Genomic DNA, 20,885 nt, shown 5'->3' with positions numbered 1-20,885 from the left:
GAACTTGATTTAGAAAAAAAATTAAAATGTCACTTTATTAATCTCTAACTGCAATTTACTATTCTGTTTTATTTTGAATTTTATCAAGAATCCATAGGAGTCATAGCAACAGCGGTAATGTTACCCAAATAACTTCAAGGCATTTTCATTGTAGAGAACAGTGTTTGGATATTGTAAAAAAAATATTTACACTCACTACTATTTTGACACTATGGTCATTGTTATATCTGCTACTGGATCTTTGTTATTCTGATAAACTAATACAGAAACATATATGTTTTTATTAAACACATTTAGCTTAAAAATCATTTAGGTAGTTTCATCTTAATATACTTGGCTACACTTGTAAATCCTGTGAATTGTATTTTATGCATTATCAAACATCATTCTAGGCTTTGCCTGACTGCTAGACTTCCAGAGAGGGCTCCGGGGCGGGAAATGTTAAGATCCCCTGTATTAGAGGGAATGGAGATAAAAAACCCTTTTCTAGGAATGTACTTGATGTGTTCAAGGGACAGCTCAGAGGTCAGCAAGGAAGAGGCAGAAGGAACGAGTTGGGGGAGTGGGAGGGAAAGGGTTGGGGGAGGTAGAAACCCAGATCACCACATCGTGGTGCACATACCCAATGAGAAACTAGTAAAGGGTTTAAAATAAGGAAGTAAAATTAAGAAAATTTGGAAAGCCTGATGATGAAAATAAATTAATTAAAAACTAATTAATACCTAGAAAAGTCTACCTGAGTGGTATAATAGACTTGCTCCCTATGAGAGCCACGGAAAGACATCATTTTCCTCCAAAGCACTTTGCTTGTTAAATCAAATGTTTCAGGGTCAAGGCTGTGCCATACTTTATCAGTTGAAAATTAAACCATGTGAATTAGAACACTATCTAGAAACAATTTCCTTCACTGCTTTCAATTATCTACATGCTGAGCTTTCTAAATTTGTGCTTGTGTTTTGGTCCCAATAAATTTGCCTCCTTTTGTCTTGTCTTAATTTATTTCACATATGTGATATCAAAGTTTCCAGGGGTAAGACTTGAAGTTAGCTAGAAACATTTATTGTCTTGTGTTCAAGGAAAGAAAGCAGATGTGTTTTTATCAGCTTTGCCATTGTGTGATTTTTTAACAACACAACCTCCTGGATGGTCCTGCATAGTGTTGCTCTGTTAAGCCTCATCCTCCTGGTTTGACATTCCTACTGGGCTACTTATTGTCCACTGTGAGGATGCTAATGGATGCTTCTGTCTTGAGACATGTGACAAATATATAACAGATCATAATGCTTTTCTTCCTATTGATACACACCTTTCTAGGTTAGATCTTTGGTATACTCACCATCTGTTTATTTTCCAGCTTATTGTCTTCCTCCAGCTAGGAAGGCACTATTTTTGCCTGTTTTATCTCTAGTTTTTAAATAACTAAATCTAATGTTCTTTCTGCTACATTTCCAATAGAATACTTATTCTTTAGACCTTCCCTAGATTCAAAATTCAAGGAGTCTCTTAATGTCATTTTAGATTTTCTTTCTCTCCATTTATCTTTAGTTTGTCTGTCTTTCTCAATTGCTTGTTTACTACATTCATTCTTTTATTAGCTGCTATTTATTAGGACTATTTACTGAAAAAAATTTTTTTTGAGACTGAAAACACTTTTAAACAGAGATAAATGAAAAAAAGGTATAGTGACTCACCAAGAGACATTACTCAAATTTCCTCTCAGCAGCTGGAATTTTGAATGGACTTCATAAAATTGAAATATCAGTTGGGGAACATAGACTTGGCTCTAACAATTGTTCGTTGATTGTTTCTGTTCATTCAATTATCAAATTTTTGGGTCTTTGCTAGATATCAGGCATTGCAGCAGATATTTTGAGACATTCAGGTGATGAGACTTGGCATGATTTCATGTCTTCATGGAGCTTGCAGTAGAATGGGAAATTGGGAATTAAGCAAAACTGTGAATAACATACTCAATTGTTATGAATTTTAAAAACTACCAAGATCCAGGAAGCCTAGGTGACTCAGTGGGTTAAGTGTCTGACTTTGGCTCAGGTCATGATCTTGTGGTTCCTGAGTTCAAGCCCCACATCAGACTATGCTGACAGAGCCTGTGCTCCAGTCTCAGAGCCTGAAGCCTGCTTCAGATTCCATGTCTCTCTTTTTCTCTGCCCTTCTCCTGCTTGCACTCTGTCTCTGTCTCTCTCTCAGAAATAAATAAACATTAAAAAATTAAAAAATAATACAAAGCAAAAACTACCAAGATTAAGAATGTAGTGGCAAATTATGTCATAAGCAATCAGCATGGCTTCTCTAAGGAGATGGTATTAATGCTGACCTCTGAACAATACATGCTGATTACCTAGGTCTTAATAACCTGGGAGAGCATTTCCAGCAGATGGTTTGGAATATTCATGGAATTATAGTGAAAGCTGAGAGAATATAGGGCACTGTGCTAAGGGGTGAGATTAAAGAAGTAGGGAGAGCCAGATTGTAATGGGTATTGTAGGCCATTTTAAGAATTTTGAATTGGTTTCCATAGTAAATTGGAAACAAAGGATTTATACAATGGAATTGATAGACATGATTTGTATTTTATAAAAGATATGTCCTGAAAATATTATGCAAAGTGAATTTAAGAAACGGTGTAAATACTGGAATTAAAAAAAATTCAATGAGAGCTTTTAGTAATCAGAAAAGAAAGAAGAGAACGTGTTCTGGCAATATAAGGGAAACATAAACAACAGAGCTTCGTGTTTGATTGTGAATGGGATGAATAAGAGAGAGGAAGTAAGGACAAGTTAGAATTTTGGATTAAACATCTGGATGGATAGTTGTACTTTGTATTGACCTAGAGGACACTGGAAGAAAACATTTTTAAAAATTTTTTTTAATGTTTATTTATTTTTGAGACAGAGAGAGACAGAGCACGAACGGGGGAGGGTCAGAGAGAGAGAGGGAGACACAAAATCCGAAGCAGGCTTCAGGCTCTGAGCTGTCAGCACAGAGCCTGACACGGGGCTCAAACTCATGGACCGTGAGATCATGACCTGAGCCGAAGTCAGACACTTAACCGACTGAGCCACCCAGGGGTTCCAAGAAAACATTTTTTGAAGGGAAGAAGATAATTATGATTTTACTTTGAGACACGTTAAGTTTGAGGTGTTAGTGAGAAAGTCAAGGGGAAATGACGAGTGGTCAGTTAGGTGATATATGAATCCTAATTGACTGGTCAGGGTTTAAGACAACAAGAAAACACAAAACACAGAGACAGTGAACAAAACCATAGCTCCGTAGACAGTATGCAAAGAACAAGGCCAGGAGAAGAGAGAGTGCTAGGCATTTAACATTCAGAGTTGATGAATCAACGGATGCATAAAAAGATGCTGCTCTTTTCTCAAGTTTTAGTTGAAACTGGCTTCCTGTGCAGGGACTAGATATAGGTATGGGCATACGAGTTCACACTGGGTTATGGCTAAACGAAGTCTTATAAGGGTGCTCCAGGCACTTGACTGTTCAATAACCGCGCGTCTTCAGTGCAAACATCTGGGAGGGCTGGAGGCCCATGTGACTGAAATGACAATACTGCATCCTAGTGATTGGGTTTTGCCAAACCAAAGCTCAGGTGTGGAGACTCCTGAAGAAAATAGAAACGTTTAACTCATTCTTGCAACTTTTCTTTATTTCTTTAATTTCTCCCTGCAGGAAATCTTGGTTAATCATTTAGGGGTGGGAATGGGAGAATGAGGACAGTATGGAGAGGTAAACCAATAGCAATGGCTGATTTGGAAGAACCTCTAACTCCTTTGAGACTTCATATGAAGAACCTTTCGCTGCTGAGGAGGGTAGAATAACAACAAACTCACTGTCCTCCTTGCTGCACCACACCACGTATTGAATTCTGCCTCATTGTGATATAAAGGAAAGAGGACCCAGAGGCAATTAATGGATCACCAGCCTTATGGGTTGAAATAGGTAAAATGTTGCAAGGAGTATTGCCTTTTCTCTTTTCCCCTTAATGATGAACCCATACGGAGGACTTAAAAATCACGTTAAGAATTCACTTTCAATAAAATAGTGTCTCTTCAATACTTATTTTTTATTTCTATACCCTTTTCTGTTACTTTCTAAGATAAAGTATTAAAAAGTGCTAAGGGATGGCAGAAGAGAGATATTAGAAATGTTCTAAATGCTAATCGATTAGCTTGGAATCTACTAGTATCTATAACTGACTTCTCAAAGAAAAAATAAAAAACAGTGCCATGAATGGATTTTTAAATCTGGGCTAGATGCTGAAGGCCTTTACTAGCAATGGAGGGAAGATGAATATTAGCAAAGTTTGTAGAATTAAAAGGGTGTTGGCTCCTTGGTATGCAGATGTAGACAGCTGCATTATCTAACAATAATGATTTAATGTTCAATTATCAGAGAAAATAAAGGGTGGGGGAGGGCAAGAATAATGCTAAATTAACTACATCCAAGATCCTTTTGTAATGTTCAGTACCTTTATGGGTACATGCACACATAAACATTTGCATGTGTGACTTATGGATTTATGATATACTGGTGACATCTTTTGTTAAGTTTATTTATTTTGAGAGAGAGAGAGAGAGAGAGAGAGAGAGAACTGAAGGGGCAGAGAGAGAAGGAGAGAGAGAATATCCCACGCAGGCTTTGCACTGTCAACACAGAGTCCGATGTGGGGCTGAAATTCACGAAGCATGAGATCATGACCTGAGCAGAAATCAAGAGTCAGACCTTTAACTGATTGAGCCACTGAGGAGCCCCTGGTGACATCTTTTATGTAAACTAGACAACAGTGTTCCATAACATAGTCTCAACTTATTTGAACTATTTGGATGTGTAGGACGTATAGAACCAAAAGTACACCATGAGAATTTAATGAGGAAGTGCCTAGAACTCAATTCATTCAACCATTCCACATTTGCTTATTGAATGTCTACTGTCAGCCATGGTCCAGCCCTCTCATAGGCGCTCAGGATGCCGCAGTGAACAGAACAAAGTCTCCACTCTTATGGAAATGACATTCTTATGAGGAGAAGTTGTAAATAAATAAACAAATAAAGGTATCGAATATATCAGTGATGTTAAAGGCTATGAAAAAAAAAAATAAAGTGAGGAAAGACATGGAGACTGATTATCAGGGTGGGGTGTGTGATTTTATACAGTCATCAGAAGGTCACATTGTAACAGAGGCTTAATTAAGGGAGAGAAAGGGACTCGCCAAAGTCTGGGGAAAGAGCATTTTAGAAGGAAGGAACAGCAAGAGCAAAGGATCTAAAGCAGAAACATGTTCTGTCTCTTCAAGAGCGAGGAAAAATGTCTTTCATATTCCACATGTCCTTGGATATTTTCTGCTTTTTTAAAACTGATATATTTTTTATTTTTCTATTTTTAAATGTTTATTAATTTTGAGAGAGAGAACAGAACATGAGCATGGGAGGGGCAGAAAGAGAGGGAGACACAGAACTGGAAATGGGCTCCAGGCTCCCTGCTGTCAGCACAGAGCCTGACATGGGGCTTGAACTCAAGAACTGTGAGATCATGGCCTGAGACGAAGTTGGATGTTCAACCAACTGAGCCACCCAGGTACCCCAAAACTGATCTACTTTTTAAATTTTTTTAACGTTTATTTATTTTTGAGAGAGAGAGAGAGACAGAGCATGAGCGGGGGAGGGGCAGAGAGGGAGACACAGAATCTGACTCAGGCTTCAGGCCCAGAGCACAGAGCCTGACTCAGGGCTTGAACTCACAGACCACGAGTCATGACCTGAGGCGAAGTCAGACCTGAGCCTGAGCTTAACTGACTGAGCCACCCAGGCACCCCAAAACTTATCTATTTTTTAAAGCAAACTTTCTTACGGAGCAAAAAAAGGGATTATTTAAGTAAGGCTACAGATTAATTTTAATATAAGTAGATTTGATAGATTAAATCTATAATATTAGTTTTTACATAGGTAAGTATGAGACAGTGTGTTTCTTTTTCAAATTATGAAATTCTGTTTATGGTGGTCAGTAAAATGTTCCATTGAATATTTGTTCAACATTCAGTAATCATCATGAAATAAAATGTGTCTCTATTTCTGTGGTTCTCTTTAAAGTGATTTATTTTCAGGGTAGTTCTCTGCAAAATGAAACACATTCTTTCATCCATGCAATACAGAACAATGAAGTTCTATGCACCTTCAATACAGTTTGTGTCTTTATTTTTCAGTTTTCAGGTGCCTGCAAAATGTATTGGGGCTATGGAATGGGGAAGTTACCATCCATCCAAAAGTATGCCTGGAACTGGAGATTTCCCTCACAGCGGTAGCTTGGTACCTGGTAAGTGGTTTTAAGATTTCATCAGCCCATATTCTTAAAACACAGTTGCCTTCCCCTGGTTGTTCCATCACATGAAAAGAAGTAACAACTTTCTCTTCCTGTTAGTCTAGCTGCTTAAAAATAACACATTCCAGCAAGGAGGGAGGGAGATTACAAGCAACAGGACATATGAGACTTGCCAAGGGGGCCAGCATTTCCTGACTCACAATTGCAGGAAAGGCTTTGCTACATTATCAATGGGACCTGGATGCTTTGATAGGCAATTGTTTTAAAAGCTAAACAACATTTGCGGTTGAAATATTGTGTGTGTTATACAAGGCTTGTGTGGAGGAAATATAGCACCAGATGGATCAGACAATAGTCTTGTCTGATGTTTTGTTCTTTTACTGGTAATAAAATAAAGGCTCAAAAAAATAGCCATATACAACTTTGCTTTTAATAAAGTCTCCGTTGTTTTAGAGAAGAATAGTGGAACTGTCATGAACAATACAGATTTCCTTTGCAATAATTGCTGATTTTGAAATGTGCTGAGTTAAAATAGACATTGCTCAGAAACAATGGAATGGTTGTGACGTCACAATCGCTTTGAGTAAGGACATTCCTTATTATGCACAATGAATCCAACATCTCAGTGGAATTAGAAAAACTGACTAACTGGTTAGAAATATACTCCCCCTATAGTCAGGACAGGAGTAGGACTTCTAAACAATTCTGTTTATTTAAGCAATATCTTTACTAATATTGCCTTGCTCTCTATTCTGAGTTCCTTTGAGAAATAGATATATGACAGAGAGACAGAGATAGAATAAAGAATTTAATGTATTTATTAAGTATAAACTTAAAGTTATAGATAGAGATAGAGATAGAGATAGAGATAGGTCTCCTCCACTTCTCATAAAATTCACTAGCTCTTATAATCTTCCTGAAGTGTGGTTAGGAAAAGTTTTGTGGTTCCCCCCCACCGACCCCGCCTCAGGAAGAAGAGAAGGATATATGACAAAATAAATCTTTATTAAAGAAGTACCTGTAAAAATATCTATTCATGATAAATCTTGCAATCTCATGTCTTATCTTTAAGTGATAGAGATGCTGACAATTTCTCTTTCAAATGCTGTGTGGCATTTGGTCATCTTCAGGCAATTGCTGGTCTCCCTTGCTCTGGATCATTTAGGCCAGAATGTCTGCGTGGTGGGGCACTGTTCTCCATGCCTCTTTCCACATGAAAACATACACTGATTTCATTATGTAGTCAGTTGAATGCTGATGCAGTGCTGGGGTAATTAGGACTCAGATATGCTCTGATATTATCTTTAATGGGGCTCTCTCTGTGTCTTCCTATATATAAGGAGGTAGAGAAAAATACATCCTGACCAAAGAAAGTGGAACTCAGACTAGATAAATATTTCACAAATATGCCAGTTATGTTCATATTATGCATTTAAAGGAGATGGAAATTCCTGTCATATACTCAGCACTCATCCATCTTCTGTCAGGTTGAAAATATTCTATGCCTCTTTTGTATGCACAGCTGACATGTGCCTTGCAGAAGGTCTATGATCCTGGTAATTTTAACTCTAGCTTAGAAATGATTTTTTTTACAAGAAAAGAGTAAAATAATCTTGTTTGACTAGAAAAATCACTCTGCTTGTGGTTGTGGATGGAAGATAGTAAAGAAAGAGACTGTTGAGAGTGACATTAAAAGATGTTGTGAGAATACCTCAAGAAATATTCAGAGGGAAAAATCCAATTATATATTGAATATGTTTTATAAAGCAGTGAAAAAGAGGATTTTATAATATTTCTATTTTGGATAATATTTGGAAGGCAATTAAGATGCATCTTTGCCTATTATAGTAGTCAATATTATTTGGTTTAAAGAATGTCCAAATTTTAAACCATGATTTTAGAAGTATGTCTTAAAGCAATTAACAATATAATTTAATCTTACCAGCATATAGAAATAATCCTACTTCGTAAGGAATTGATGACTATATGTTATTATCTGCTTTTAGATGAATTTAGTTAGTAACATTAATTCTGTTTTTTGTTTTAATTGATATGTACAGCATTTTAGTAATCCAGAGGCATTTTATAATAACATTAAGGCAGTAGAAATTAAAATCTTGGGAGTTATAATCCATTTTGGTGTCCTGCTATTTTGGCTTGAAAATAGCTCTTTAATGTACATGATGATAAACAACAATAATGATAAAAAAAAATCGGCTGGTCTATTTTTTTCAGCCTGTCTGCTCACTACAATTTGACATTCTTTTATTAGAGAATATGATTATGTAATCACATTAAATATATACCTGTGAAGTGGTGATTTAGTAGGTGGTTTTAATTATAAGAAAGCCAAGCAGATTTTAACAGTCAGGGTCTGTCCAGAGAAACAGAAATTATTACACATAATTTAAGCAGGAAGGTATTTAATACAAGCAATTAGGAGCTTAAAATATTTTTTAAAGGGTTAGTGGAACAAAGCTCATAGAAATAGTTACAAGTTTTCAGAAAATTAGGACATTTTAGAGCTGCCAAGAAATTGCTGTTGATTATAGGTGCCTTGGAATTAATTTTTGTAATTGATCATTTGTTGATTTGCTTGCTCTATATCAAGATATTCTGGAGAATGCAGGATGGGCTAATTGTACATTTTTGGACACTTAGATTTCTTTTTCTTTTTAAATTTTTTGTGTTGTTTATTTTTTCAGAGAGAGAGAGAAAGAGAGAGGGGAGAGAGGGGGACAGAGGATTTGAAGTGGACTCTGCACTAACAGCAGAGAGCCTGCGACGGCTTGAACTCACGAGCAGCGAGATCTTGACATGAGCCAAAGTCAGCTGCTTACCTGACTAAGCCACTACTATTGTTGCCTCGCATTATTTCTTTCTGTCAGCTTGATCACATATATGGCTCCTACCACAAAAAGATAAAAATCTCCTCAGGCTCAAGTTGCAAATAAATTAATTTCAATTTCAAATGCATCAAATGCCAACCATTTTTTTTTTTTGGCCTAGACTAATTTTCCTAGGTGTTTATGAGGAAATTAATTTTAAGCCTTCTAAATATTAATGGAAAAATTTTTTTTTTCCTGCATTGCCTTTATGTGAACAAAAAGTTTGAAGGTTGCTAAAACAATGGGGTTGAAGTAAAAATTCCTAATTAAAGGGCTAAACTGGATAGGTTAGGTCAGAAGATGGTCTATGAGTAAATGATATATAAAGGGCATTTGCAGTCTTCAGAGACCAGGGCTAGAAAAGGAAGAAGTCAGAAGGTTCTTAGAGAAAACTATAGTCATTTGCTTTTCGCTCTATTTGAACACTTAGTAGGGACCTCACTACTGCTGGTAAACAGGTAGCTACCAAATCTAATGAGCTAAGAGAATCTTTGGAGACTATAAAGTCAACAGAGAAATGAGCATAGTAGAGAAAACAATACAGATCATGAATAGAAGATAAAAAATCATTTGAATATTAGCTTTGTTGATTAATAACAGGGAGACTTTGAAGATATTACTTAACTTTCCCAAAGTATAGAATTTTATTATTTTTATTATTTTTTAAATGTTTATTTATTTTTGGGGCGCCTGGGTAGCTCACTCGGTTGAGCGTCCGACTTCGGCTCAGGTCACGATCTCGTGGTCCGTGAGTTCGAGCCCCGCCTCAGGCTCTGGGCTGATGGCTCAGAGCCTGGAGCCTGTTTCCGATTCTGTGTCTCCCTCTCTCTCTGCCCCTCCCCCGTTCATGCTCTGTCTCTCTCTGTCCCAAAAATAAATAAACGTTGAAAAAAAAAATTTATAAATGTTTATTTATTTTTAAGAGAGAGAGAGAGAGAGGGAGAGGGAGAAAGAGAGAGAACTAACTAGCAGGGGAAGGGCAGAGACAGAGGGAGATACAGAATCTGAAGCAGGATTCAGGCTCCCAGCTGTCAGCACAGAGCCCCATGCAGGGCTCAAACCCACAAACTGTGAGATCATGACCTGAGACGAAGTTGGATGTTTAATGGACTGAGCCACCCAGGCGCAACCCTCCCCCCCGCCGCCCCCCTCCCACCCCCCGCGAAGGTATAGAATTTTAAAGTGAAATGGTGTTAACACTGATATCATGATATCAGTGAGATATCATACGAGTTCATATGTATGAAATATGTGGCAAATAGTAAGTTCTAAGTATACACGCCTTCCACATTCTCTGCATTTTTGTTGAATATAAGCTGACTTTTGACTTTCTGGTTTTGAAATCTGATATGATAGGAGTGTAAATCTCCATCCACCCAAATGTTTTGGAGCATCCCCAAATTCTGAGGATGCTACTGAAGTAGCAAAACTTCATATAGAACTTTTATAAAATACTTGAATAAATTAATAGAAAATCACTCTATAGGCCTACCATAATACTGCTTTAAGATATTTTGGAGTCCTTGGAGGGTAGGAAGTAGTGGCTGAAGTAGTGAGGGTAGCCCAAAGAATCTTAGTTCCAGGGAGAAACACATACTATTTGACACACAAAGTGAGAAGGAAAAAATATTTTACATTCAAGTTGAAGAAGTTAAAATTGAAAAGATAAATCAGGAAAAGTATTTTTAAAAATCAACGACATTATTTGTAAAATAGAATTAGGTTCAGACTTAATATTTACTTTTATTTTAATACTGGCTCCTAATGGAACTTAAAAACAGCTGGCTTTGTTGATCTAATGGTTCCATGTAAGACTGAATAGACAGAGTCAGAATCATTAAAGTTCCATTCTCATCAGATTTGTACTTGAGAAAACCAAGTATACTCCTGCAATAATTTATTATAGACATTTCTTTGTTTGTCTTAGAAATATTGTTAAAGTGACAGAAATGGTTGAAATGAAATAGTACAGCAATTACACAGTTTAAAACTTTTCAATAATAGAGAAGCATTCAACTGCATCTTTCATTACCACCATCTGTGTTGTGTAAAACGTTTTAAGATTAACAGCAGGCAGGGTTTTGTTTGTTTCTTTGTTTATAGGGAATTCAGACCAAGATAGGTTTTTCCCATCTCCGGAGAATATTGTAAAAAGAAAGATAGTTGTCTTTCTTGGATGGTGAGGACATTCTCAAGGTCCTTCCCAGACTATCTGCACCCCTTATTCTCACCTCCTTCCCGCAATAAACCTACTGTGGCCCCTCAGCACCGAATATTTTTATTCAAAATAAAGAGTATCTTTTTACCTAACCTAGTGAAAGAAAAAAAAAAGTTGATACTGGGATATTCTCCTCTTCTTCTGGAATGCTAAGTACAACATGGGTTTAAATTTCAGCACTCAAATAGAACTCAGGGTTGGAAAAACGTCAGCATTTGTAGTTTCTTAGAAATAATTCAATGTTCTGAATTGCAACTCCTCCTAATGATCTCATAGAGTTACCACAATTTCCAGTGTGGGCAGCTCACTTCTCAATTCAGTTCAATTCACTTTTGTTCAATTCATTTTCACAAGAATTCGTTGAATACTTTTTGAACAGAGTGAACACTGATGCTGCAGATTGAAAAGCACAATTTTCCTTACTTCAAATTGATTAATTTTATGAGCCAATGATTTCAATTACTAGTTGTAGTATTTTTGTCCTGTTTTTTTTTAATTCTGTTCTTTTAGATAGTAACAAAATAGTACTACATTCCAATACAAATAGTTGGATAACACTCGTATCTAAAGATGACAACACTACCAGTGCTGATCCAGTGTTTGGCAGACAAAATCACTGTGATAAGATATCAAAGTCTACATACAAAGTATTTGGGGTGCTTGAAAGTAGTGGGAAGCATAGTGTAATGAATAACTTCTAGGAAGGCCTATGCTGGACTGGAAATGAATTAGCTTTGGATTGATGTCAGAACACTACTTTCTAGTCCTCACTCTGATACCCTTTGTGTAATCTCAAATGAGTTACCCAAACATCCTCAGTCAAACTCCTCAGTCATAAAGTGACAAAAGAGAAACAAGTCTCCACTTGGGTCCCTTCTTGTACTGGATTTCTACAATTCTAGTGTTTAAACTTCCACAGGATCAAACCCAACTAGTATTTTGACACATATTGACAGGCCTCAAATAATCTTTGAGTCTTCAGCTTATTTGTCAAGTCCACAACTGTACTCAGATTCTTTAGTGTATTTTTCATTATAAAAGTCTCTTTCAATTTTTAACATTATTTAAAATGCAAAATAAAAATAATATACAAAATAGATTTATAGTTATATATGGAATAAATGTGTAATAGACACAAAATAATATACCTGCTTACCCCTAAATTATTTTTTTAAGTCAGCAATAATTATTTATACATCTTTAGTTGCTCAATTTAAACACTGAAAGAAAGAAGGAAGGAAGGAAGCAAGGAAAGAAAGAAAGAAAGAAAGAAAGAAAGAAGAGAAGGGGGAGTTGAGAGGGAGAGATTGGAAGGAAGGAAGGAAGGAAGGAAGGAGAAAGGGGAAAGGATAAGAAGGAAGGATGAAAGGAAGACAGTTACACAACTGAAAAAAAGTAAGAGAATTGTAATAGCCATTTCAGATAATTGTGGATATTTTTCTTAGGTATCAACAACTTAATAAGTAATTTTTTAAAGTCTATTTATTTATTTTGAGGGAGACAGCATGAGCAAGGGAGGAGCAGAGAGAGAGGGTGGGAGAGAATCCCAAGCAGGCTCCACACTGTCAACTCAGAGCCCTATGCACTGCTTGATCTCAGGAACTGTGAGATCATTTATCTGAGCTGAAATCAAGAGTCAGAGTCTCAACTGAGTCACTCAGACACTCCCCCAACAAGTAATTTCTTAATAGTCATTTGTAATGTAGAACCTGAAAATATATTATATTTTAGTACCGTCACATTTAAATCCCACTGGTCTATCTTGCCCTTTGAATGGATCTTTTACCCATGTATGAAACATGTTACCTGTAAAACATTTGTCTACCAAGCTGAGGAGATCCTTAGATATTTATACATTTTGTTATTCACCATCTGAAACTCATGTTATAAATATCTCTATCAACCTCATCAGATAAGTTGAACTATTGGGACGCTGTCAAGCTTAGGATAATATATGGGAGTCTTCCGAAACCTTGAGTTTTCATTTAAAGCTTACATTTTGCCATTGGTTGTCAGTTGATTAACATTATAGTCCTGTTTCATTCATTTCTGAGAAAATGTCTGCCAAATAAGCAAATCTCAATAACCATTGTTTTTCTGCCATTTGTTCAAGTAAAAATGGTGATTCTACTCAAGAGAAAAAGAAAAAAAAAGAAAAAGAAAGAAACAGCTAGCTCAGCTCACAACTCAACTGTGCAAATGCTTTTCCTCAAGAAGGCCATCATACTTCAATGTGCAGAAATGCTTGTGTGAACTTTCCATTTCATCCCAAAAAATATTACATAGATGTATGCTCAAGTTCAGATGAAGAACTTCAAGAAAATGAAATAAAAAAAAATAATTAAATAAATAGAACTACTAATATTTACTACTTCATTATGGGTATATTAAAGTGTAATTTGATTTAAAAAGAATTAGAGTAGTGGGGTGCCTGTGTAGCTCATCAGTTAGGTGTCCAACTCTTGATTTTGACTCAGCTGATGATCTCAGTTCAAGACTTCAGGCTCTGTGCTCCTCCTTTAATAAATAAATATTAAAAAAAAGAGTGGTAATGAAGAATAAAATAATTAATATATAGAATATTTTGATTCCACTGCCTTGATTGGTAATAAAGCACTGGGCATTTTATCCACCATTGCTTTTAGACAATTAGCACAAATGTGAACACAGTGAAATAGGTAGTTCATGTCATAGAATATTATGAAAATAGTTTTGATCTCATCAAACCTACTAAAGGAGGAGGAGGAAGTCATCAGAAAAGGTGACCACCTGTTCACCTACAGCTAGACCCAGGCAATCAAAGGTTCCTCACCCCCTCCTCTATTCTTGGAATGTACATTTTGCTTACTTTTACCACAGTGGGAGCTGTTCCAAGGATATAGTCTTGAGAGAGTAAGGTGTTGAGGCCATCTGGATGGTATATGTGACTTAACCCAATTAGTCTTCTATATAAATTTGTAAGATTCTGGTGAGTAGATGTGGAGATCTACTCACCTTGTGGCCATTCAAGATAAGCCTCATAAGTAAGTGTCCTCGCTTACTAAAACTGCCACCTATCAATCTAGAGTGTCCTGTCTCTGTCTTCATTCTCTCCTTGACCTCTGTGTACAGAAACAGTTGGTGAACCAACACACAAACTGAATCTTAATAAAGTAGGTATTGTGGGTGAAATTTAGATGGAAAAATACCCCTAAATGATTCTCAGGTGGTGAGAGAAAGAAGGAAAAAAAAAGCTTGCTTGCTGTGTCAGATTTCATATTTTATTATCAAAATATTAACTCTATTCTGTATAGAAGGATTATATATTCCTGCTCTGTTGACATCAGCCTTAACCATGCTTTGTTTTAGCTGATGAAACATGAACAGTGATGGATGCCACTTCTGGAAAGAAACTTTGAAAGATATTTCCTAACTTCACCTTTCTGTTTTTCCTTGACTGCAAGCCAGCAGTTTCCCACTGTGAAGAGTATTCAGATCCAAGCAAAGCCAAGTGATCGTACAATGTGAATTTAAACAACATTTATTGTTGAAAGCCATCAGTATTTTAGGATTGCTTTTTAATGTTGCATAATCTAGTCTGAACAGCTATAAACTCTATGAAATATGATGTAGCAGTCATAAGAAATGCAGGCTAAGGTTGAGATGCAAGAGTAAGATAAAGAGATCTCAAAATTCGGTGACAATAGGGGTGTTTGTGATAAGGAGAAATGATAAGGGAATTAAAATTCAATAGATGAACTTAAGTTTTCATTGAAGGCAATAAAGGACAGAATTTACTCTGCAGAAAAGGAAGCAGTTAGAAAATGAAATGAATAATTATAGTTTACTTTTATGAACTGCTTACTAAATACCAAGTCTGTGACAACTCTTACCAGAGATTGTTATAAAATCCTCAAATGATTTTAGGCTAGTGATACTGGTTTTATCATCATTCAACTCATGAGAAAAGAAGGCTTATCGAGATTAAAATATTTCTTAGTTTGGAGCACATTTAACTCTAGACAATCTGATTTAGATCGAGGGCCTTATCTCTTACTCTGCTCCTTAAATGGGGCATTTGGATTTTTTTTTTTTTTTTTTTTTTTTTTTTTTTGCCATCACTCAACATCAATTTTCCTTGTATAGTAATTCCAGAAATTTCCTTTGGCATATCTCTGTCTCTCAATTTTAATCATTTGTTTGGTATTGAATTAATCAGCTCCACAATTGTTTACTCCAATATGGGCATATTTAATTTTTTTTTTTTAATGTTTATTTATTTTGGGGGCAGACAGAGACAGAGCATGAATGGGGGAGGGGCAGAGAGAGAGGGAGACACAGAATCAGAAGCAGGCTCCAGCCTCTGAGCCATCAGCCCAGAGCCGGACGCGGGGCTCGAACTCACGGACCGCGAGATCGTGACCTGGCTGAAGTCGGACGCTTGACCGACTGCGCCACCCAGGCGCCCCAATATGGGCATATTTAAATTTGGGCAACTGAGAGTCAGTCCATGGGTACTTGTTTTGCAGTAAGGGGCAGAAACTCTTCTACTCGCTGGCATTTATTGACAACTATCTTATACTGAGGGATGAGATCAGAACCAGTATCCAAAAAGCCAGAAACAGAAAGAAACAGAGTGAGAAAACCCAAGTCCAGGTCCCATTGCTTGAGCCTTGAACCAAATCATACCTGAAGTCCAATGGCCCTGGATGCTTTGAATTTGTGAAACTCTAAATTCCTTTTTTTGTGTGTGCTTACCTTTAATTAGGTTCAGGTTTTCTTTCACTTCCATCTTAACTACTACTTTACTAAGTACTTTTTTGTTATTAATGCATGTGTGTTATTAATACATGTTATGTAACGCATGAGTAGGGTACTCTCTGCTAGTAGGGGCCATCTCTCCATCGGTCTTCTTCCCCACAGGCATACAACAGACTATCGACTGCAGTAAATTCTCAATAAATGACTAAAGAATCCAGAGAACAAGACTATTGTGTCTTGCTTGATGTAATAATAATGAACACAAATGTCTTTAATTCATTCTTTAGTCGTTTACAAGAGTGACATTTATCTAATTTCTGATGATGATAATGGAATGATTCTTAATGTTCAGCTGAAATGGCCCAGAATCTGAAGAATCTGAATCAGGGAAAGCGAAGTTGCGTGTGTGTGTGTGTGTGTGTGTGTGTGTGTGTGTGTGTGTGTTGTGGGAGAGAAAGTTTCAGTTTCTGTTCCGTTGAAATATTACATGGGAGCATGCCTACTGCAAAGGGGAAGAGTCAACGCACATGCAGTGTTCCAAGCTGTTCTGTGCAGGATTGGGCTACAGGGCCTGTGCCATTCTCCTCACCAACTGCTCTCTGCACAGCCAGAACTGAACTGTCTGTTCTGTACATCTGGATGAAACTGTACATCCGGACAAAATTTCAGTAAATGAGATGGGGAAATTATTTGGCACTTTGTTACCCATGTTTGTCTGAGAGGATTAAATTAAATGTTGCTGATTCGCCATTAACCCCCACCCTCTGCCATAAGCAAACTACAGAAGTCATAGAAATCTTCTTTAGTAAAATCATGATCTTATGTATTTGCTTTCACTGTTAAATCATTAGGCTGAATTTTTATATTTTTTCCAGACTTTTGGAAGTCCTAGAGTCATAGATGTTTAATGTCGGGAGCAACTTTGATGATGATCTAACTAAACACTTTTGTTTTGCTGAGCATGGCACAGAAAGGTTAAGTTGTTTACTCAGGGCTACTCAGTGACTAAATCAGAACTTGAACTCAGCTTCCAAAGCCTCAATCCAAAAACTTTACATTTGACTTTTTACTTACTTAGAGTTAAAGTTAGAATAGAAACAATATATTTTCCTATATAATCTCTTTCACTTGGAATCAGGTTCTTTTACAAAAGAATTATATATATATTTTTATATATGTAGATATATATATTCCTGACATTGGAAAATAATCTTTGTGAACTAACTACAAGTTACTTTTCTAACATAGCTAGTAGGTTTTTTTTTCTAATATTATCTTGTTTCTTCTAGTTATTTTACTAAACATGCATTCTTCTAAAAACTAATAATTTTCATAATATATTTCAATTTTTTTCAGATGATTTAACTTTCAAAAGCCCTAACTTTGAAAAATCTCAACACCGTCTTCTATTAACTATTTATAAGACAGTTTTTACATACTCTATAATAATTCGGTTTGTACCTTACCTTTTGAATATGAAAGATATCAATAACAGTAGCTTAATACATGCACTGAATATAATAAAAACTAATAGAAAGCTATAGGAGACACTCTTAACCAAAATGATTAACTTTTCCCGGAAAAACATTGACCTTTGACCATTTCACTCTGAATGCTTTGTAGCCAGTTTAAAATTTGCCTGAGTACTTCTACTTCCATAAATTTAGTTAAAGGCTTAACAAGTAATTTGTGTTTGTTCCTAAACCTATGTATGCCAGCTTTAGTTGCAATTATGATCATAATAAAACACTTTTACTTGTTGATTACTATTTTGAAAGTATGTGTGTGCATGTGCAATAGATAACTTTGGGATGGCCACTTAAGGAAACCTTTTACTGATAGGATAGGATTCAGTGAATGGAGAATATATCAAAAGCTGTTTTGTGAGGTCTTAAATATTCTCTTTTTTTAAAGTTCATTTATTTATTTTGAGAGAAAGAGAGGGTGCAGGGGAGGAACAGAGAGGCCCTGAGACAGAAAGAATCCTAAGTAGACTCCATGCTGTCAGCACAGAACCTGACGTGAGATGATGACCTGAGCTGAAATCAAAAGTTGGATGCGGGAGCCTGGGTGGTTCAGTTGGTTAAACTCTCAGCTCGGGTCATGATCTCACAGCTCATCAGGCTCTGTGCTTGAAAGTGTGGAGCCTGCTTGGGATTCTCCCTCTTCCTCTCCATCTGCCTCTTCCTTCCTCTCTCTCTCTCATAAATAAATAAACATTAAATTAAGAGAGTCATACACTTAACCGACTGAGGCACCAGTCTTAAATATTTGATTAAGATTGATAAAAGTCAATAGGAATTATTTTCATTTTCATCATGCAGCTTAAATTTATGCTATTGCAAGTTTGGTGTGCTTATTGTATTATTTCCCTAATACTGCAGGGAACTGAAGTTCTCCCAAATAAATTTAGTTCATCTCTCTAACCTCCAATATAGTTATCTTATAACTTTGGGGAGAGATAAATGTGTTTTTTGTTTTCACATAATTTTATGAAAGTTAGTTTTATAGTCATTTAGGTTTAAAATAATTACAACTCACATTTCCTAACAAATTACAATCTCAACTTCTCATGCCTGTACGCATCTACTTATTTGAATCCCATAATAGGCAGAGGTACTTCATTCCAATTGTATACTTTTTTATAGAAGAAGATTCTATAAATAACTAAATCCTACACCTTGAATTATATATTCAGTTATTTTTTATTTTCTTTTATTTTTTATTTCATATTTGATAGAGAGAAAGGGAGACACAGAGCATGAACAGGGGAGGGGCAGAGAAATGGAGACAGAATCTGAAGCAGGCTCCAGGCTCCCAGCTGTCAGCACAGAGCTGAACGCGGGGCTTGAACCCACCAGCACTGAGATCATGACCTGAGCTGAAGTTGGACATTTAACCGACTGAGCCACCCAGGCGCCCCTATATATACAGTTATTTAAATAACAATATAATATAGCAACTAAAATATGAATATAAATAAAGTGTTTGATTGATACCACATAATCCCTTAGCAGATTAGTTTATAAAGAAGAATATCGAGGTCAATATTTTGAAGCTTGAGACCAAGTATGTCACTTAAACTCTTTTAGCCTCAGTTGTAACACTGAGTAAAGGTAACTGGGTAAAGAAAAAAAAAATGTATGTATGTAAAATACTTAAAACAGGATTTAGTTTGGCCAAAAAACTTGATAATTGTTACTCTCTAGTTCTCCTTTCTGGTTCCTCTAGAGTATTTTTAATCTTTAACCTCTGCAATATCAATACCTTTTTATGCTCATTTGATATTTGTGTCCCAGAGATGCCACTGTTGCTCACATTATAATCAGAAGAGAAAAAAAAAAAGTAGTTTCTTTGTTTTATTTGATCTATAATTGCTCTGACTTCTTTTATGATTACTTGAAAATAAAAAGCTACATTTAGTCCAATTTGCTTTAAAACTTAATCCAATCCAATAATTTTAACAGTCCTCTAAGAAAGTAGTCCTTGGAAAATGAGATATTGACTGTTATTTCCACTTTCCCCATGCACTCGATATTCTTAAGGATGGCATTAAATTGAGCTCAGGGACAGAGCCAGTTGTGGACCTTTGTAAACACACAGAGGAAAAAGGGAGAGTCTTTGGATCCGTCGATCAGTTACTTACTGGTTTTCAGTCTGCTGCAGAGTGGGTGTTCTGTGTCTGCTGCAGTATTTGTTTGGCTTGGTCTTTTTCAGGATCTTCAGCTGGTATTTGTTGCTGACATCTGGGGCTGATGAACACAAATTGAAAATTTTCTCTGCTTGATCAATGGCTCCTTACTTACTCAGCTCTTATTGTGGTGCGGACTCTGGCAGTGTTTCTTTCTGGATCCTTGGTCCAGTCACTCCGTTCCACCACAGAAGGATCTTGCTATGTGGAGACCAACATAAGCATACGAGTTAATTCCAGACTCTTTTTCCTTATGGCTTTTTTTTTTTTTCTCCATGTTCGTAACCAAAATGCTGCACCTCAAGCTGGCACAGTGTTGGGCATGGCAGTATTTTCCAAGTGTCCCAAATGGAGAACTGGACAAGAGGTCCTTGTCCTCACCTGATCAAACTAATTGATACATTCACTCCAGAAGGCCAAACCCAGAGAGAAGAAATGAAGACATCTACCTGACAGCTTCTTTGCCTCTTACTTTCCGTGTAAAAATCCAGATTCAGAGTGTCTGGTAATTTACTCCTGCTAGCCTAAGACTTCCTTCTGCTGTCTGGCTCACAGAACTTGAATCTCGATTGGTTAAAATGGGAGGTAAAAAAAGTTACAAACTAATTTCTTCCTCCTCAATGCTTGACTTGCAAACCTAATATCTTCGTGAAAATTCTTATTTATAATATAACCTGAATATTGGTGTTTTATTTTCCTTTCATACTCCTATTCTAATGTTTTAATCACTTTGAAGCAGATGTGTCTGGGCTGACTAGGGAGAAGGTCATATCATGAAAATGCACAGGATAACAATCTTTTAATATTTTATTTTTTCAAATATGACTTCTACTGTATACATTAAACTATTGATATCTTTTCTATTTAAATTTATACTTAGGATATTGGGGTGCCTGGGTGGCTGAGTCCATTAAGCGTTGGGCTGTTAGTTTTGGCTCAGGTCATGTTGTGAGTGTGAGCCCCTCAGTGTGGAACCTGCTTGGGATCCTTTCTCTCTCCC

At 36.4% G+C, this 20,885-nt stretch overlaps 1 long non-coding RNA gene across 1 annotated transcript in view; it reads right to left on the bottom strand.

Annotated features, from left to right (window-relative positions):
- Positions 1-1,717: 1,717 nt before the first annotated feature.
- LOC123583094 overlaps positions 1,718-20,885 on the bottom strand; it is a 74,153-nt gene continuing 54,985 nt past the window's right edge. Inside the window, exons 2-3 of the long non-coding RNA XR_006704735.1 lie at positions 19,841-20,086; positions 1,718-1,919 (exon numbers count right to left, since the gene is read on the bottom strand). This is a non-coding gene — a long non-coding RNA (uncharacterized LOC123583094). The remainder of the gene's footprint in view (positions 1,920-19,840; positions 20,087-20,885) is intronic.

Source organism: Leopardus geoffroyi, chromosome B1, assembly GCF_018350155.1.
Source record: "Leopardus geoffroyi isolate Oge1 chromosome B1, O.geoffroyi_Oge1_pat1.0, whole genome shotgun sequence".
Classification (NCBI taxonomy): Eukaryota; Metazoa; Chordata; class Mammalia; order Carnivora; family Felidae; genus Leopardus; species Leopardus geoffroyi.
The sequence above is the reverse complement of the archived record's forward strand: the minus strand, read 5'-3'. Positions and strand labels throughout refer to the sequence as shown.